Consider the following 12,968-nt stretch of genomic DNA (forward strand, 5'->3'; position numbering starts at 1 on the left):
AAGCATGACGGCGACGAGAACCTCAGGATCTACAGCTCGGCGTTGGGGAGCAACGACGTGATCGATCTGTGGACGGCGGTGACAGACCAGTGCGAGGTGTTTGGCTACTGCGGAAACATGGGGTCTGTAGCTACAACAAGTGTTTGGGATTTTGGTTTATTTTGTGCATAAGGGTATTATTGGAGTTTTTTTTTTATCTGGGCTACTTTGCTTCAACTTTGAAAATTTGGGCTATTCCATCAGAGTTCTTAACTTAAAAATGGTTAGATAGCCGCATTGCCTTTAAAACAATCCATAATATATACTTGTTTTCAAATTCAAATGATAAAATAGCTCTCAGTTTGAAGGTTGAGAATTTGACGAGCCGCAATTGTGTGTGGACAAATAAAATTATAAGTCTGAAATCGCCGACATGAGTATGTTCTATCATTTAAATTAACAGCAAATACAATTTTTTTCAGTGTCTACTATCGCAAATTCGTGGACTGAAGATGGCCTCACTTATTATACAAAAAAATTTCATTAATATAGTGTACAAATCCTGCACATATGTCAACAAGCTACAGTATTTGTTGACATAAATGTCAACAAATAACTCAAGTTCTAGACATAGTTGTCAACAAATGACAGTACTTGTTAACATAGATGTTGTTGTTACGTTGTTTTGTTGGCTTTATTTTTTTTAGTGCAAGTGGTATGGAAAGATGTCGGGTGTTATGTTCCATCTTCTGGATTGACATCTTTCCTCATGTGTGCAGACAGTATTTCAGGCAAGTTTCCAGTTTCGTCTGTTTGCTTCGCTGGCGACTTATTGTTGTGTTATTGCCTCGCTGCTGTCTTCATTACAAGATATCTTCCTCGCTGGAGCCTTCATTACAAGATATCCTCCGCTGCTATCTTCATTGCACGAATATTCACTTTGATGGAGTCTTTACTTTGTGATATTCGCATGAAGCCGGGTAAGGAAACCCGAGATATCTTCCAGGATTGTCCAGCTGCTATAAAAGCCGTATGCTCTCCCTTAGCAGCCTCGACACTTTTGATCAAACACTCAGAGCTCTTAGACGTGCAAGATCGGCGGACTGGGAGGCTGTGTGTTTTGGTTTTAAGTGGTGTATTCTCCCAAACACTATTCTACAGATTGAGTGTATGTGAGATTTGGGTTCTTGTGCTTTTCGTGATTGAAGGTTCACGTACTACTGAAGACTGAAGGTCATCCGAGCCAGGAGGTTGCTCGAAGGGTGGAATTGAGACGGAGCTCAAATTCAGGGGGAGTCCCTGTCTAGGTGATCACTGGTAGTAATAGTCTCTAGGTTTTATTGATTTGTTGATTGTAATCAGATATAACCTTGTGTGTACTATTGACTACAAGATAGTGAAAATCCTTTCCACTTGCAGCGTGCCCCCAGATGTAGGTGTGTTTCACCGAACTGGGTAACCATATCCTGTGTACTTTGTTTACTGCACTTTTTGTTGTTTATCCATATCTGTGTTCAAGCAAGTTGTCGGACACATTGTCAACACATTGTGTGCGACATCTTGCCATTGTAACTAATCAGAATTTCAATTGGTATCAGAGCAGGCACCTTGATCTCTTAGGTGGTTTCCTGTATTTTCTTTCTGATTGCCTATTATGGATAGTTCCCGAGAAGGAGGTTCTGTCAATCGCCCTCCAGTACTCGACGGAACCAACTATGGATATTGGAAGGCACGCATGACCGCCTTCTTGAGGTCCCTGGATAGTCGAACATGGAAAGCTGTGATACATGGGTGGGAAGCTCCTGTGACTACTGATGACAAAGGAGCCCGTACTGGAACCAAGCCGGAAAAAGACTGGACCCCCACTGAGGATGAGGCGGCCCTTGGTAACTCTCGTGCTCTCAATGCTATATTTAATGGTGTTGATAAAGATGTTTTCAGGTTGATAAATACTTGCACTACTGCCAAAGAGGCCTGAGAAATTCTCGCTGTTGCCTATGAGGGAACTACAAAGGTCCGGGAACAAAAACTTCAGTACCTCACAACCAATTTTGAAGCTCTCACGATGCTCGAGGACGAAACTGTCGCTGAGTTCAACGTTCGCATTCGTGATCTCCCCAATGAATCATATTCTCTCGGAAAACCCATGACAGATGAAGATCTTGTTCGAAAAACCCTGAGAGCTTTGAGCTCCAGATTCAAGATGAAAATCACGGCCATTGAGGAAGTTCATGACCTAAAGACGTTGAAATTCGACGAACTAATGGGATCTCTCATGACATTTGAACTCTCTCTTCCTAAGGTGGAAAAGAAACAAAGAGGGATGGCCCTCAAAAGTTCTGTTCATGAACCAAGGGATCAGGTATATTCAGACTCTGACAATGATATTGATGATACTATTGCTATGCTTGCAAAAAAACTATGGCAGGGTCATGAAAACACTCAATCAGATGAATGGGAAAAATGTCTCACAAGATGTCAAGGACAACTTCCAACAACGTTTCCAGAAAAATACTTATCCTCACAGGAATAGTAAAAGTGGTGAACGATCTGGGAAAGGCAAAGGCATTCAGTGCCACGAGTGTGAAGGATTTGGACATATTCAGAAGGAGTGTCCCAACTTCCTAAAGAAACAGAAAAAGGGATACAACGCTACTCTTTCGGATGAAGAAGATGAAGAGAGCGACTCAGATCAGATAAGTAATTTTGTAGCATTTATTGCTTCTGTTCATACTCATGAGTCTACTAATGAATTTGGTGAATGCTCTCAGAAATATGTTCTTGATGATAAACTATCTGACGATGCTATGAATGAAGCTTACAATACCCTTCATACCAAATGGGTTGAGGAATCTCAGATTCTAGACAAACAGGGTGCTCTCATCCTTACCCTGACTGAAGATAAAGCAAGACTTCTGGAGACTATTGTGGATCTAAAGAAGGAAGTCAGTCGTCTGAATGACGAACTCGAGCACATGACTAAAACTGTTAGAATGCTGAATTCTGGGACTGACAGTCTTGACAAAATCCTCACCATCGGCAAACCCGCGAAGAACATGAAGGGACTTGGATATACCCATGGATCTTCATCATCCCAGACTACGTTCGTTCCTCAAAAGCAGACTAGCCAGATGTCACGAAACTTGCCTCAACCATCTGGTAACAACAAATTTCATGACATTTCTCGATATCATCAATCTGGACCAAACAGGTCTCCTGTCGACAGACCTCGCTGGGTATGCCATTATTGTGGAAGAAAGGGACATATCCGTCCTTTCTGCTATCGTTTGTATGGGAGAAATGTCCGTCAACACAGGTCCATCCACAGAAATGTCTCTTCTCATCAACAACCTGCTACTCGGCTGGAATGGAGAGTGAAGAATACCTCTTATCGTGCCAATATTGCCTACACCTCTCTGAGTGCTTCCACCGGGAATGACTGGTACTTCGACAGTGGCTGTTCTCGTCACATGACTGGGGATCACACCTTTCTGACCAACGTAAAACCTTACTCCAACTGCCATGTTACCTTTGGAGATGGAGTCAAAGCCAAAATTGTGGGTAAAGGTCAATTAAACTATCCTGGTATGTCTTGTTTGACTGAGGCTTTGCTGGTAGAAGGACTCACTGCTAATCTCATTAGTATTAGTCAATTTTGTGATCTGAATTTGCATGTCAACTTTACTCGTGATAAGTGTGTGGTGATTAATGAAGATCAGGATGAACTTATGCGAGGAAACAGATCTCGTGACAACTGCTATATGTGGAACCCCGCACCAACCAGCAAGTGTCTCTTGACCAAAGCTGATGAAACCAAGCTGTGGCATCAAAAGCTTGGTCATCTAAATCTCAGAAGTATGCAGAAAATTGTCTCTGAGAATGCTATCATCGGTGTCCCAAACCTGAAGATTGTCGAAGGTAAAATTTGTGGTGAGTGCCAGATTGGAAAACAGGTCAAGAAGTCCCACAAGATGGTGCAACATCTTACCACATCTCGGGTTCTGGAACTTCTCCACATGGACCTGATGGGACCGATGCAGGTCGAGAGCCTTGGAGGGAAGAGATATGTGTTCGTCTGTGTGGATGACTACTCCAGGTACACTTGGGTTGATTTTATTCGTGAAAAATCTGACACTTTTGCTGTTTTTGAAGCTCTTTGTAAGAAGGTTCAGAGAGAAAAAGGAGAGAGCATAGGCAAAGTGATCAGAATTCGGAGTGATCATGGGAGGGAATTTGAGAACATGAGCTTTGCTAAGTTTTGTACTGAAGAAGGGATAGCACATGAGTTCTCAGCTCCTATCACACCTCAACAAAATGGAATTGTTGAAAGGAAAAATCGAACCCTTCAGGAGATGGCTAGAGTAATGATGTTGGCCAAGAATATTCCACCACATTTCTGGGCTGAAGCTCTCAATACTGCCTGCCATATTCACAATAGAGTTACTATTCGTCCAGGTACTTCCAACACTCATTATGAAATATGGAGGGGGAGAAAGCCAAATGTGAAATACTTCCATGTTTTTGGTTCGGTGTGTTATATTCTTGCTGACAGGGATCTACGGCGTAAATTTGACCCGAAAAGTGATGAAGGTATATTCCTTGGATACTCTAGAAATAGTCGTGCATACCGTGTTTTTAACAAACGCACTAAGACTATAATGGAATCAATAAATGTGGTGATAAATGATGATGATCATGATGCTACTAACAGTCCTAATGATGAGGATGAAGTTTTTCCCAGTAACCCAGATGTCAGGACAGATGCTGATAACCCCTTGGACGACATCTCCACTGGAAATCCAAATGTCAGGACTGATACTGATGACAAAGTTAGCGACATTGTTCCAGATGAAGGCTCCCCTCCTGAGACTGAACAGAGAGTCCCCTCTCGAAGAATTCAGAAAAATCATCCTGCTCATGAGGTGATTGGCGAAATCAGTGAAGGAATAAAGACTCGTCCAAAACCTCCTGTTAACTACCGGGAAATGATTGGTAATCTCTGCTTCGTCTCTAAGATTGAACCAAAAAATGTTAACGAGGCTATTGATGATGAATACTGGGTTAATGCTATGTAAGAAGAACTGGTTCAGTTTGAAAGAAACCAAGTCTGGGAGCTGGTCCCCAAGCCTAACAATGTAAATGTCATTGGGACTAAATGGATTTTTAAGAATAAATCTGATGAACATGGTAATATAACTCGGAACAAAGCTAGACTTGTGGCGCAGGGCTATTCACAGGTGGAAGGCGTTGATTTTGATGAAACCTTTGCCCCTGTTGCGAGACTAGAAGCTATCAGACTTTTGCTTGGCATCTCGTGTCACCTGCAATTCAAGCTCTATCAGATGGACGTTAAGAGTGCTTTCCTCAATGGGTACCTGAATGAGGAAGTTTATGTAGCTCAACCAAAAGGGTTTACAGATCCCAGCTCTCCACAACATGTCTACAAACTTAGAAAAGCTCTCTACGGCCTTAAGCAGGCCCCTCGTGCGTGGTATGAAAGACTGACCCAATTTCTTGTGCATAATGGGTATAATCGAGGTGGCGTTGACAAGACTTTGTTCGTGAAAAAGGAGAATGTCAATCTCATGATAGCTCAGATTTATGTTGACGACATCGTCTTTGGAGGAATGTCAAGCAGGATGGTGGATCTTTTTGTTCGACAAATGCAGTCAGAATTTGAGATGAGTATGGTCGGCGAATTAAACTACTTTCTGGGCTTTCAGATCAAACAAATGAATGATGGTATCTTCCTTTCCCAAAGTAAGTATGCCAAAAACTTGGTGAAAAAGTTTGGCCTAGAGAAATCCTCTCACAAGCGGACCCCGGCCGCTACTCACATCAAACTCACTAAGGATGAGCATGGAGAATCTGTTGATCAAAGTCTCTACAGGAGCATCATTGGCAGTCTTCTTTATCTCACTGCCAGCCGACCAGACATAGCCTATTCTGTAGGTGTTTGTGCGCGCTATCAAGCCAATCCCAAAGCTAGCCATTTGGCTCAAGCTAAGCGAATCATAAGGTACATCTCAGGTACTGCTGATTTCGGTTTACTATATACCTATGATACTTCTTCTACGCTTGTGGGATACTGTGATGCTGACTGGGCAGGTAGCACGGTTAATAGAAAGAGTACTTCTGGTGGATGTTTCTACCTTGGAAACAATCTCATCTCTTGGTTCAGCAAGAAGCAAAACTGTGTTTCCTTGTCCACAGCTGAGGCTGAATACATCGCTGCTGGGAGTAGTTGCACTCAGCTTCTCTGGATGAAGCAGATGCTTGCTGAGTATGATGTTGGACAAGATGTCATGACATTATTCTGCGACAACATTAGCGCTATCAACATCTCAAAGAATCCTGTTCAACACAGTAAGACCAAGCATATTGAGATCAGACATCATTTTATTCGAGATCTTGTGGAAGAAAAGAAGATCAAACTTGAATACATTCACACCGAGAAACAGCTTGCAGACATTTTCACCAAGGCTTTGGATGCTAACCGGTTTGAAAATCTCAGATCTTCTCTTGGGTTATGTGTTATTGATCAATAGCAATTATTGTTTATCGAATGATTGTTTGGTCTTAACTTTTACGCTAATCCTTCGCTGACTCTTGTTCGTGTTACTGGTGTGTTATTTCTCTCATGGGCCCATGTTTCTGGTTGGCCCATTCGACTGATTTGCCGGGCTATATTGCCAAGTGTTGTCTCTCAGGGCCTAGGAACGTTCAAGGCCCACTTGAAGTTGCGACGTCGTTTTTCTTGCCATGCTCTCACTCATGCAGACGGTTACTCTTCCGAAAAAGAAGGGGAAGTTATTTCCTGTTTGAATTTCGAAATTTCTTATACTTCTTCGCTCTTAAGATTTGTTTCCCAAATCTGCTTTCTTACCCATTTTGACAGTTTTCCTTGTGGCAGTTTCCTTATTTCTTTTTCCAAAATGGTGGGTACAAGAAGCGGGATCAGTACCTCTACTCCCTCTGGAAAAGTCAAAGCCACAATGAGGAAGAAAAATGTCGGGACAAGAAAGCCCAGTGCTGAGAGCAACATGCATGGAGTTAGGGTTCGTGGCCTGAAACCCAGCATACGCGCCGATGGTCAGGCCGGAGGTGCGATCGCTGGGTCATCAGTCCCACCTGAGAATCCATCTCTATCTGCCGCCAGACGCACAATTCTGAAGAAAGCTGCTCTCTCCATCACAAACATCACAGGAGAAGCTAGTTCCAGCAGCTCGTCTGAGGAAGAAAGAAGAAGTGTTGATGATCCTGAAAAAGAAACCCCATCCGGTGTTTCCCCCGTCGAAAGCCCTCACAAGGTTGTGATAGGTAATCCTACTGTCTCTGCCTCTTCTATTGATAGGGTTTCGCTGCCTCAAGAGCCTACTCCTGAAGATGCCATTGGGGGCATGTTAGGCTTAAGTAAAGATGTTTCGCAAGATGTGCCTACATCTTCTCAGAGGCAAGAAAGAACGTCCAACCCTATCCAGGATATTGGAGAAGATATCCTTGCTTCTCTGAAAAAGAAAATTCAGAAAGATGATGATGTGTGTCTAGCCATTCTTCTCTCAGAGAAGAAAAAGAAGAAAAGAAAGCTGGTGGAAGAAGCTGCTCCCACTACCATCCCGGCTAAAAAGAAGATGAAGAAACCGGTGAAGATGGGTTTGAACAAGAAAAGGCTGAAGGGAAAGTCTGTTGAAGAGACAATTCCAGATGTCCTGAAAGACTTGGAAGAGGAAGAAGATGTTGCCCGTCCTGAAGAGGTGTCTCTCATCTCCAGGAAAACTGTCGGAGGCCAAAAGCTTCCCAAGGATGTCCCCGCCGCTCCTCTAGACAATGTCTCCTTCCATGAGGAAGATCGTGTCAGAAAATGGAGGTATGTCTATCACAGATCCATTTTTCCTGAAAAAGAATTGTCTAAAGAGGCCCTGAAGATTGATGCGATCATGGAACTCTTGTCCGACGCTCAACTTGGGAAAACTGTCACTGGGATCGGTCCTTATTATCCCAGACTGGTGAAAGAGTGCATTGTGAATCTGTCCTCTGAGATTGACCAGCCCCATCACCCTGAGTTTGGGAAAGTCTATGTTCGTGGCCATTGCTTTGATATATCATCCACTGCCATCAACGAGTTTCTGGGTAGAGGAAAAATTGTCACTGCTGATCGGCTTCCTTCCTTGGATGAGGTTGCCAAAGAGCTCACTAACGATGATAAGAAGACTTGGCCCACCAAGGGTTCCCTGCCTTCCTCAGATCTCTCGGCGAAGTATTCTGTTCTGTACAGAATTGGGATTGCAAATTGGGCCCCTTCCTCTCACGGCTCCAGTATCAACTCCGACCTGGCATGCCTCATTTTCCAGATTGGTACTCGGGCGTCCTTCGACTTTGGGGAGTTTGTTTTCAGTCACCTGGCGAAGCATGCTAAGTCATATGCAGTAAAGCTTCCTATTGGCTTCCCTTCGCTCTTGTCTGGCTTGCTGGTTGCTCAGAAGAAGGATCTGCTCAGGGCTGACGATGTTGCAGGTAAACCTCCCAGTGAACTCTCTTTCAGTCCTAAGTTGTTTGAAGGGAAACATGCCAGGGACCTTGTCATGCCTTCTGTCGCAACATCTGTCCCGGCTGGTGGTACCATCAAAGTGGCTCCCCTGTCAGAGAATGCCAAGAGCGATATCCTCAAAGGTTTGTTGGAAGAAGTTGCTGCTCTTAAGGAAGTCATTGCAATCTCTTCTCGTAGAAAGATTGCGTGTGAGCGTCTTATCTCTGTCATGACTCTTCCTTCTGCCATGGATGGTGCTTCCACTTCTCAACCAAGTCCCTCTACGTGTCCTGATGAACAAGACTCAGAATATGCTGTCAGCAGCGACTCTCAAAGTTCTCTTGCCAACGATGTCTCTAATCCCTCTGGTTAATGTTTTTTTTGGTCTGTAACATCTAACCTCTTTAACACCTTTATGTTGGTTTCTTGGCATGCTTCTGTGCTTCAGACTGATTTGGTTTGTTTTTGGATGGTTTGTAAGACAGCTCTATCGTACTTTTTCTGCTGAATGATATGCTGTTTTCCTAGTTCTCATTCCCTTTTCAGGCTTTTGTTCTTCCCTCTGTGTTGGTCGATCCTTGCCTTTGGTATCTTTTTGAGGCAATCAGGGGGAGAGGCGTCATGAGGTCATTTATTTTGACTCTCTTTCTGGTTTTGACGCTTGTATGAGAACGGGTCCTGGAAATGCTTGCCTAAAAAAAATAGCCAAAGGGGGAGATTGTTGTTACGTTGTTTTGTTGGCTTTATTTTTTTTAGTGCAAGTGGTATGGAAAGATGTCGGGTGTTATGTTCCATCTTCTGGATTGACATCTTTCCTCATGTGTGCAGACAGTATTTCAGGCAAGTTTCCAGTTTCGTCTGTTTGCTTCGCTGGCGACTTATTGCTGTGTTATTGCCTCGCTGCTGTCTTCATTACAAGATATCTGCCTCGCTGGAGCCTTCATTACAAGATATCCTCCGCTGCTATCTTCATTGCACGAATATTCACTTTGATGGAGTCTTTACTTTGTGATATTCGCATGAAGCCGGGTAAGGAAACCCGAGATATCTTCCAGGATTGTCCAGCTGCTATAAAAGCCGTATGCTCTCCCTTAGCAGCCTCGACACTTTTGATCAAACACTCAGAGCTCTTAGACGTGCAAGATCGGCGGACTGGGAGGCTGTGTGTTTTGGTTTTAAGTGGTGTATTCTCCCAAACACTATTCTACAGATTGAGTGTATGTGAGATTTGGGTTCTTGTGCTTTTCGTGATTGAAGGTTCACGTACTACTGAAGACTGAAGGTCATCCGAGCCAGGAGGTTGCTCGAAGGGTGGAATTGAGACGGAGCTCAAATTCAGGGGGAGTCCCTGTCTAGGTGATCACTGGTAGTAATAGTCTCTAGGTTTTATTGATTTGTTGATTGTAATCAGATATAACCTTGTGTGTACTATTGACTACAAGATAGTGAAAATCCTTTCCACTGGCAGCGTGCCCCCAGATGTAGGTGTGTTTCACCGAACTGGGTAACCATATCCTGTGTACTTTGTTTACTGCACTTTTTGTTGTTTATCCATATCTGTGTTCAAGCAAGTTGTCGGACACATTGTCAACACATTGTGTGCGACATCTTGCCATTGCAACTAATCAGAATTTCAGATGTCAACAACTGATATGCAAAAATACTAATAAATTTTAATAAACACTTACAATCATTACAACCGCGTATGCCAAGTACTTGTCTGCTTTGCCCTGATATTATTTTTGTAAGAATCGTTGTTTTTTTTCACAACTTCTCGACGTTCTTAAAATCCTTTCATACTTCTATCTCTCATCCAATCCATCAACTTTGAAACTGGAAACTCTTTCACCTTTACGTTTAATGCATTTAATGCCTCCGCGTTGTTGTTCGTCATGACTGAGTACGTTTTTCCCCTAAACATAAAATGTGCCTACCTTTGGTACCCGACATCATTGACAAGCTATCGACGTATTTCACAATTTTCAGTGTCTAACATGACCATGTAGTTTTCTCATTCTTGCCGAGTGTATGCCTTTGCGGCATTGTAAAATTTCCACTCCACCTTCTTGGTCAAACCCTTGAAAGTAGTCTTCGAATTACCACGGAGATGGTACATGCAAAAACCATGTTCACAAGGTCGAAATACCGTCAGCGTGCCTATCATATAAAAATATTGTATGCTCCCATTCCCCAATTGCGTTCTTGAGTTTGACGAAGAAGTAAATCGAAGTCTTCTTAGATTCTAGTTGGCTAGTGACAACATTTTCTTGTTTCCGTCCATCCCACATGATGTATACAACGTTCCTTTGTAATAGTTTTTCAAATGAGTCCCATCACTGATAATCACAAGTCTAAGTAGTTCCATCCCTTTCTCCATGGGGTGAGTGGCATGAAAAATCTAACAAATAGGCCGCCCTAACTAATGACAAGGTTAAATAAAGAACCTGGATTCGTAGTCTTGATCAGGTACCTTAACTTAGGCAGCTTCGTGTACGACTATTTTTAAGTGTTGTTGATGGGCAGTAGAGCTTTCTCTTTAGACCGCCAAGCTTTTTTGTAAGACATCGCACACCGTATCCAACTGCATGTAACTCATGATATCTTTCGGTCTACACATTCCAATGGTTAGATCTAGATACTTATGATTCACCACCTCTCCTATTAAACCACACGTCGCTTGCGGGTGACGTCCTTGCCTGACGCTTAGGGCATATCTGTGGTCATTGTCAAACCTAAAACATGAAAATGCCATACTTAGTTTCAAAATTATGCTACAATTGATGTTTATTGTTGACATCGATGTCAACAAATGATGGAAGTTATTGATATCAATGACCGAAATACTATGACCGTTACCGTTCTGGGTCTCAAATTTTACTGGTATCCGAAGGTAAGCCGGAAGAATACCGTGGAATTCAAAAAAGGAAAAAAAACTGTACCATTGAGAATATCGTTACTGTCAAGGAATACCGTCAAATACCGTACTTATCGAGAGGACTGTAGTGAATAAATATTTTTAAAAAATTCACATAACATAGGATAAAAATGAAACAAGTCTACAATAATAGTTCAACAAAAATCCATAACAAACTTAATGACATAGTTCAATACAAAGTACAAAATAAAAAGGTTAATTTAGCAAAATAGCCAAATTAAACCTTTAAAATTGCTAAATAGCCAAGGTTTTGTAAATACTAAGTAAATAGCCAGATATCATTTAAGAGACTTCTAAATTTACAAAAACGCCCAGACCTTTCCCGCCCATACTTCACAGGGTTGACTTTGAAAAAAAAAAGAAAAAAAAGAGATAACGTGATTCCGAGAATCGAGGAAGTAATAACTGCAAATTTAATACGGATCAACTCACAACCGATATTCACTCTTCGATTAAGAAAAACCAAAAAAAAAAAAAATTTCTCCCAAAAATATTTTTCAAAACCAGTTCCTCACTCCGACGAACTCCAACCATGTGTGATTTTTTTTCAATTGGAACTCTTATTTACTAATGTTCATCCTCGATTTACATATTACAATATGGATAAAATGTTTAGTTTGGTATCGTTTATGAAAATAGATGGTATTGCTTATTCTTCTCCCTATGTGTAATGAATCCGTGGATTATTGATCATTAATCCTAAAATTTTCACAAAACTCTATTCATCGCAATGAAATTTGGGGGATCCGAATATTTTGATTTAAATACAAAATGCATGTGTCATTCAGTGATTTAAATGTTTTTGTAAATCCTTTTGAATGTTTAAATGTTGTTGGTTCGAGTTTGATGTATAAATCTTGATGTGTTATATCTAGATCTTGATGGGTAGTGAAATGAAATCATGTAAATCAGTGTGTTAGTGTATGAGTAATACCATTGTGAATGCGTTTGAAGATTTGGGGTGTTTGGATATTAGAAGAAAATAGGAGTCGACATATTCTGCAGTAAATATGAGTAAATATCGCTCACGTTCAGGTTTTTTGACCAAATCTATATTTACACATATTAACTGCATAATATATCAATCTTTCAAAGTTGCCGAAATACATTTTTGTTGGACGATTTAATAGTAAACCATATATTAATCAGGATGGTATGAAGATTTTAACAAATATGTACCTATTATTTACAATTATTTAGCAAAATAGCCAACTCAAACCTTTAAAATTGCTAAATAGCCAAGGTTTTGTAAATACTAAGTAAATAGCCAGATATCATTTAATACACTCCTAAATTTACAAAAACGCCCAAATGATTCCCGCCCATAATCACAGCAGTTGACTTAAAAAAAAACGTGATTCCGAGATTTGAGGGGAGTAATAACTGCATATTTAAAACCGATCAACTCACAACCTCTTATCACACGGCAATTAAGAAAAAAAAAAAGATTTCTCCCAAATTTTTTTTTCAACTCGCGTCACTTTCTCCGACGAACTGCATCAATCTTCTCCGACTACCGATTTCGGC

This window comes from Urtica dioica, chromosome 11 (assembly GCF_054948205.1).
Source record: "Urtica dioica subsp. dioica isolate 48M chromosome 11, U.dioica_male_clone48M_v1_H2, whole genome shotgun sequence".
Lineage (NCBI taxonomy): Eukaryota > Viridiplantae > Streptophyta > Magnoliopsida > Rosales > Urticaceae > Urtica > Urtica dioica.